Raw genomic sequence first — 8,646 nt, forward strand, 5'->3', positions numbered from 1 at the left:
ATTTACATGTAGGAGTAGACTCCTAAAGCTCCAAATTTTACTCAAGGCAACAACTCAAAGACTACGCCAAAATTCGAGAGATTTGTCATCCATGCCCTTGATGCCTATAACAAGATAGTCTTCCACCCCACACCAACATTGAGTCTTATCATTTCAACCCATTTCTTTATGGCTCTCTAAAAATTCTTCAGCTCTTTGCACTACTCATAAGACATGGATAATACTCTCCTCCTCTCTTTTGCACAATAGGCATAAGGAGGAAACTTACTTGACCTTCATCCTATACTTTATAGGGAGCTTGTACACCATGATCCTGCACAATAGTAGATTCAATCTTCTGATAGTGTTGCTCTCTAGGCTTGTAATGTTGTGTGCCTTCGAATCCTCCATCTAATGTGAGGCATTTTCAATCATTAGCACTTAATTGATTTCTCAAGCATCTTCCCATCCCTATTTTAGCAATCCTTAAGTCTTCTACTAGAAGTAGAAGAACTTGTCTTTTTCATCAATCCAGTATTTTGCTAGGAAATCACTTAATATCATATAATGCATACAAGAACTTTTTCTTTGGCTCACCAAATTTTGTTCCATCCATGCAACTTCAAGCCCTGTTAGTCCAAAGTGGTAAAAAATACGATTCAAGTCCTAGAATCGCATAATAATGGAATCCCCTATGTCATGCTACCTTCTCACTTCCTTCTTATCAATATTTTAGAAAAGAAGTGCTTTATAGTTGGTTGACACAAATCCACCATCAAAAGCTAGTAGATAAGTTGAGATACCATGTAGTAGGGATGCATCTTATTGCTCAAGTCCTTCTAAGTAAAGTTCTTGATGATACCTCTTGAACTCTTGAGGCATGGCATGGACAACTTTTGAGCATTGCAATTTGACTTTGAGCCTATCATTGAATACTATGTTAGCACATTCCATATCAAACTAGGCATCCCTAACGAGCTTCCCTTTAGCTAGCAAATATCATATACAAAGGGCTCAAGATTGGTCCACTTCTAGAAATTTGAATCAAATTACATAATGCCTAATAACTTTGTCTTTCAAATTTCAATACGTAGTCCTTTTTCACTTGTCCTTCTGACTTGGCTCGAAGCTATGACACACCATGCTCCCTTCTCTTCAAAAGCTTTGAAGTGCTTTTCCATTGTGTCCTAAGCTCTCTTAGAGAATGGAAAAACTAAAGCTTGAAATATCATTCTTGAGTCAACAAGGTCTTGATCACCACCATTGCTTTCCCAACCATACTTAGAGGAGCATTTTTCCATTTCTTTATCTTGTTAGTGATCTTTTTTGAGAACCAATTTAACCTTTACTTCATCTCATAAGTCCAATGTTTAGAGGATATCCCAAGTAATTAGAAATGCTTCCATTGAGGATAAGTTTGAATCCCACCTAAGCAATATTTTGCTCTTACTTAGGGTCACAGTTCAATAGGACAATATGTCTCACTAATCATCAACCCAATTATCCATAAACTTGTTGTAGACCTCCATTAGGTTATCCATACATTGTTTTTATGCTTACAATACTCATTTGCACATAATTGCACGTAGAAGTTCTATCCTCTAGGTGGAGCATGCCCTTTAGTAGATCCTTGCCTGCATTTTCATATCAAATGGCTCTTAGCAAGGATTTAGTAGCTAGAGCAAATAGTCTAAGTGCCAAGGAAAACCTTGCCTAATCAAGCACTCCAAGTCAAGATTGTGTATTCTATCCAATGCTACATATGCTAGTTGTTGCATTGGTGAATAATTTTCCATCATTCTACAAAAAGATAGTCGAAGATCCCCATATTTTAGCAAGAACTATAATGAATCTCTAATCAACTTTGGCATATGATTTGTCTAGGTCCATGTTGACTATGGTGAATCTTTGCCCGATTGCTACAGCAAAATCTATAGCTACCATAAGGTTAAGGGTAGTGGCATGAACTTTGCATGAATGGATAGACCCATATGCCTTTGATGCAATAGTTAGGGTAAGATGTGTTTGGTCTTGTAGGCCATTAGTTTAACTATCAACTTGTATGCTACATTTAGCATGGTTGATGACCTCCATTGGCTCTTTTGTTTTTGTTCAATCAATTTCACTAACCCTTTGTTTACACTCCTTGGCAACACCCTTGTCACCCTATAATGGTTTAGAAGGGCATAGAAATCCTTACATAGTCATCTATAGGGTCTTTTTTTTTTTACAAAATCCCATTAGGCCTAGGCAAATATGTTCAAACATAGTTCAACTCCTCCATCAAGAAAGGTCGATCATGTCTCACTACCTACTCTAGGGGTATCTCGCTAGTGAATCCCCCCTTAAAAGAAGCTAGTTGCTTATTATATCCCTCTTCCACTTCATGCTCCCTACCACAATGGCTAAGAAATGTGACTTGAATGACCTTTCAAGTGAAGTGAGCACATTTCCTTTATTATCTTCAATCATGATGACTTTTTTCTTTTTTTGATTCAAGTTAAGATAACCTCATTAAATCTTGAGGGAGTATCACTTGAAATATTTTATGTACCTTTCATTTACAATTTAATACAATGAATTCTATATTCTTCTTAATCATTTTCAAAGCTTAAGACCTTGTGGGAGTCAAAGACAAACCACGTTGCCATGAGAAATAGCATGACTAGAGAAAGCATGACCGCTACATATCAAAATAGAATGACCTACTTTCCTTCTATGCCTACCCTTATTTCCACTAGACCCTTTAGAGGCCTTAATGACTACTTTGTCGCAACCCTCCCCACTGTCTATAGAATAAGCATGCTACTCTCCTATTTTTGCCACACCCATGTTATCATAGTTATATAGTGTCTCTCGTTCAAGAAGGACACATTAAATTTGGAAGGCGGTGGTGCATTGCTAGTTCATCCCACTACTATCATCAAACAATTGGTCTATAATTAGAGCACCTTGCATGTACTTCTTGGTCTTGCCTACCATGCATTTTGATTAAAATAGATTATGTTCAATCTCACCACACACCATGGAATGTCCCTGTATTGGTTGTTCTAGGTGAAGCGTTGCATCCAACTTTAGTAACCCCATCCATATGCCATTATTTGAGTCATTTGACATCCCACTTTTCTTCCTCTTTTCCAATTATTCATCGTAGTTTGTGTGACCTACCATCAATCTAAGGAGTTATGACATGTGTCGCAACAAGAATTTCTCTCTTTACTTTTAAGTACCTCTCTCTCTCTACTCATTAGAAATTCTCTCTATTGCACAACAAACTCTCTCTTTGATCCCCCCCCCCCCCGCTCTCTCCTCCAATATTTTCAAAACAAAAATTTTTATGAAAGCAATATAGACCAAGATTTCTACTGCATTGACTTATGGCAAGTGAAATACTCTTCCACAATTTAGAGAGATAAGGTTACAAAAAGATTAACAAAATTTTGGCCATAGTTAACAAAGCGAGGTATGAGTGCATTTTCTCAACAAAATACACTGCACTTGCACTACAAGCTAGCATGGTTGTTTGCTATGCCGGTCATAGTAAAGATGATGTTAGAAAAGTTCTACTTTCAAATATGAGATGCAAGTTCTCTTCGGTAAGCATGGTTCGATGAATAAACATGTTTACATTTGTGTCCATTCCAAACACTCAAATGTACACATATAGTACAAATGCTTGCATGCCAAATATATCTTCCCTTTTGCTACATGATCCATGAAATCACAAAAATTACATGTTGGCTTCTTTGCACTGTGCACATCATAACACTCTTACAAGATGCTTGAGTTCAAAGACACAAAACTTATGTTGAATTTAGAGTCTCTAGCTTCAAAAGCTTATGTTTCAAGGGCTTCATCATTGTGTGGCCCTTCATAGTTGCATTTAGAGCTAGTATAGAATCTATCCTTTTCCTTGTAGCTTGTGAAACATTGCTTCGATATCTATGTGAGCCATCATTAGTGTCCACTTGTCGTGTTTCCATTTTGTAAAATAAACCCACCACTATCCAACATGTTCATTTCTTATACGGTCAAATTTGTACCTCGTGCCACCGATCATACTTGTGGAACTCTGGGTGGTGTGTGTTGAAAGGAAGAACAAATGTTCCATGTATGGTCCACACTGTCATTGTAAAACCACATGAATTGGCATCACATTCCATATTGATTGCTAGCTTCTCCCCTTAAGTTGTACCACTTGATGATACCCCAAAATGAAGGTGCAGGTATCCCATGTGTTATGTTTTTGATTGGTTTCTTTTGTTTTTTTGTCAAGCTCCAAACCAACCTTGACATTAGACAATCCTTCTTATAGCCCATACTGTGTCAAAAGTTTATGTGCATTGGTCCTACACCATAGAACTTTTCTCCAATGAATGCATGCTATTTCCTACTCTATAATGGAGTGCTAACCAAATCACAGACACATGTATCATACAAGCGGATGGTCCCTTTGAATCCCCCGCCAATCGACTAGCTTATATGCATTGGGTTTGCTAGGCTCATGGTTAGCATATAATCATAATCAATGTCCTCAACCACTTGCACAAATATAAGCGTGAGAGTTTATAGAGTGTGAAAAAACAATTGCACCACATATCACACTGTCTACTATCACATATCAGTATTACCTTGGCAAAGTGTCATCTCCAATGTGGATATTTGATATGCCATCAATCCATTGCTAGAATACTAAAATCTGTAATTTTTCCTGAGGCCCACCAGGCCCAAATAAATCAGTACTACGCACTTGCATCATCTTCCATAAATGCATACCTCCACGTGTGGCACAAATATTTGTACTCATCTTGGAAACTCTGAAAGGTAGAGCCCAAGTGGAAGCACACAAGAGCAAATCAAGAGCTATGGTAGAGAGAGAGAGGGAGAGAGAGAGAGAGAGAGAGAGAGAGAGAGAGAGAGAGAGAGAGAGAGAGAGAGAGAGAGAGAGAGAGAGAGAGAGAGAGAGAAGATTTGGAAACTCCAATAGTGACAATCTGACTGTCTTTCCCTTATTCAATAGTAATTGAAAGAATAAAGAATCAAATGACAATGATGGATACCCGTAACTTGTAGTGTACAAGTGTGCAATCACGATGTGTAAAGTAAATATAGGATGCCACATGCACAAGTACCTTTCTCCCTAAAACGTTCCACTTAAAGGCAAACATACCTCTAGTGAGAAGAGAATAAGAAAAAGTGACAAAGTACAATAGCATGATGAATAAACAACATCATCTCATCATATGCCCATCATCTTTCTAAGTAAAGCAAAACATTCCTTTGAGAGACTTTTAGTAAACATATCCATAAGATTCTCGACATTTGAGATCTTGATAATCTCAACAAACCTGTCCTTTATGACATGATTCTTGTCAGTCCAAGCTCAATAGACTTGTCCTTTATTACCTTCCTATTGATGAAGTGATAGCACATCTCAATGTGCTTTGTCTTTGCATGAAAGCTTGGATTCTTGGCCAACTAAATAGTACTCATAGAATCCAAATGTACCGTAGGAGTAATAGTAATACCAAGGTCTACCATATCAGTAGATGACCTAACCATAGGGTCTCTTTGTGAGCCTCAATAGTTGCAACATACTCTGCCTCAATAGTTGCAACATACTCTGCCTCAATAGTAGATAAAGTCATGTATTTTTGTATCCTAGACATCCAAGAAACAGCATCTGTAGAAAAAGTGAAGACATACCTAGACGTGGACTTCCTACTATTTGCATATCCTATATAGTCATAGTCTATGTAATCCACGACTATATTATCCTAACGACCATAGCAAATGTTCATATCTATAATGCCTTTAAAGTACCTTAAGATTCCCTTCATGGCATCCCAATGTCACCGACTAGATGTAGCCATATAACATGCCACAACTCCCACTGCGAATGCTATGTCAGGGCGAGTGACTGTCATGGCATACATTAAATTGCCCACTATGGATGCATAAGGGATCTTGTCCATCTCGATCTTTTGCTCATCTGTAGACTACGGACAATCTACTTGACTGACCTTCACATGGGAAGGTAAAGGATAGTCAATAGGCTTAACATCCTGAATATGGAAGCACTCAAGGACCTTCTATATGTGGTCCTTCTATGACAAGTAAAGAAGCCCCTAAGAGCAATCATGCATGATGCACATCGCAAGAATATGCGAGGCTTGCCACATGTCATTTCCCTCAAATATATTCTTGAGCTAAGTTTTCAAAGCATCCAACTCATGATGACCTCTCTTAGCAATCAACATATCATCCACATATGGTACTAAGATAATGTTGCTACCATCACGAGTCTTCATCGTGTAGAGACACAGATCCATATCACTATAGAAGTAAGATTGTGACTGCATAAATGCATTAAACTTATGACATTGTTCCCTAGGTGCATGCTTAAGATTATAAAGACTCTTTTTCAGCTTACACGCCATGTGTTCCTTGTGCTTTTCTTGAAAGCCCTTAAGCTAATGCATATAGATGTCATCATGCAAGTTCTCATATAAGAAAGCCGTCTTAACATCCATCTAATAGAGATCTAGATCTAAATGAGCAAGCAAGGCCAATACCAAGCATAGGATAGTCATCTTGACTACAAAAGAAAAGACTTCATCAAAGCCAACACCATGCTTCTACTTAAAACCTTAGCTACAAATTTGGCCTTCTTTTTTTTGGCTTAGGGCACCCAAGGGTACTCTTCAACTTGTACACCCACTTACATGGCAATGCATGCTTTATATTGAGTAAAGGAACCAAATTCCATGTATGGTTTTTCTGCATTGAATCAAACTCGGACTATATGGCCCTCTCTCAAGAGTGATTATCCCCTTCACATGTAGCCTCCTCATAAGTAAGAGAGTTACCAAAGTTTGTGACCATAACATAGTCCATAAAGGGCACAAACCAATTAGACTAAAATCTATCTCTAGTAGACCATCGTAAATAGGTTGTGGAAACTGTACATCCTATCCAACATCATGATCATAGGCCACTAGAATATTAGCAACAAGCTATCTAGTTTAATGTATGGTAATAGGAGGCTCCTCCTGAAATATCACCATATGTACCTTAATTACCTGCCCTAGCTACTTATGCATCCTCTCCTTATGGAAAATAACACCATGGCTGCGAATAACCTTCCAAGCCAGTGGATCCCATAAATGATAGCCCATCTCACCTATATTTCCATAACTAAGAAACATGCATTTCACTAACTTAGGATCCAACTTATTGGATTTGTCCTTGGGTACATGGCAAAAAGCCTCACATCTAAAGACTCTTAAGATATGCATATGAGTGAGGTTTTCTAAATTATACCTCTTCCACAACCCGATAACCAATAGCAATGCATGGGAATCTACCTCAACCCAAGAATATTGCAATAACCTTCCTAGCTACTATAAAATCTTTTTTGAATTGTCATATTCACGCACTTTGCAATACTATTTTGGGATGGGGTGTAAGGAGCGGTCAACTAAAGCTTAATACCTCACCCATTGCAAAATTGCTCAAATTCTTTAGAGATATATTTACCCCTATTATATGATCTTACACATTTCAGCCTATACCTAGAGTGGTTCTTAGTAAGAGCAAGCCAATGCTAAAAGGTAGCCAATACATCCAATTTCTACTCTATGGGATATGTCCAGATCTTACAAAATACCTCATGCTACATAAGTAAATAGTTAATGAAAAGAAAGTGGAATAGAGTTATTAGATGTGTTCTTATGCACTCTCTTTACTTGTAAGTCTTGCATTTGCATCCCTCTGTACGAAGCTTTATGACAAAAACCCTGATCTCATGTGGTTGAATCTAATATTTGAGGTGGAAGATGATGTTTACAATCACTCATATACTCTCCATGTAGACTACCAATCCACCTATAGTAGCACGAGCATGATTACACTTACCTCAATAATTGGACTATTCAATTTCTATTTACACCTTGTCATCTACACCTACAAGCAACCTCCCATTCATACACCAAGATTTGATGTGGAGGTGAGCAATGGAGGAGAAGAATAAGAAGATATGAGAAGGCAATACCTCAATTCATCATTCAAATGCACTCCCTCTCACCCTCCCTCACTCTTCATTCGATATACAATTATACTATAGTAAAGGGAAGCTAATCTATATTATAAGCTCATTTTAACCAAAGTGAGGATTTTAAAATAGTCAAAGAGTACAAAAATTAGATGTTACTAAGTATTTATTTGCCAAAGACTCTTTATTATGACTTGAAGGGTATTTTTCACCTCTTTAGCCTAGTATCTAAGCTAGTTTAAGGCCCGAGGTAAGGTCAGATGTTACTGAGTACCCATTAGCCTAGTATTTGAGCTAGTTTAAGTCTTGAGGTAAGGTAAGATGTTACTAAGTACCCATTGGCCTTAAGACCCTTTCTATCTAGTTTAAGGCCCGAGGTAGGGCTTATCTAAGCTATGCGTGCTATGAAGGTTAGCTAGCCATTCATAATTGTTTGACATGAAAGTTACATACATCACTATTCATAATGTATTTTCTTAACTGCTTTGAATTTTCTTCATTTTAAATATTTGGCTTCTTTTATTTTGTTGTGTCAAGGTTTTCCTTAACATGCTCCTCTTATTATTGAGGGGCTGGTCCATTAGCACTTGTAACTTGTTGTTACTTGCAAAGAT

This window comes from Lygodium microphyllum, chromosome 2 (genome assembly GCF_053477565.2).
Source record: "Lygodium microphyllum isolate KBCC chromosome 2, Lygodium_microphyllum_v1.1.10, whole genome shotgun sequence".
In the NCBI taxonomy this organism is placed as follows: domain Eukaryota; kingdom Viridiplantae; phylum Streptophyta; class Polypodiopsida; order Schizaeales; family Lygodiaceae; genus Lygodium; species Lygodium microphyllum.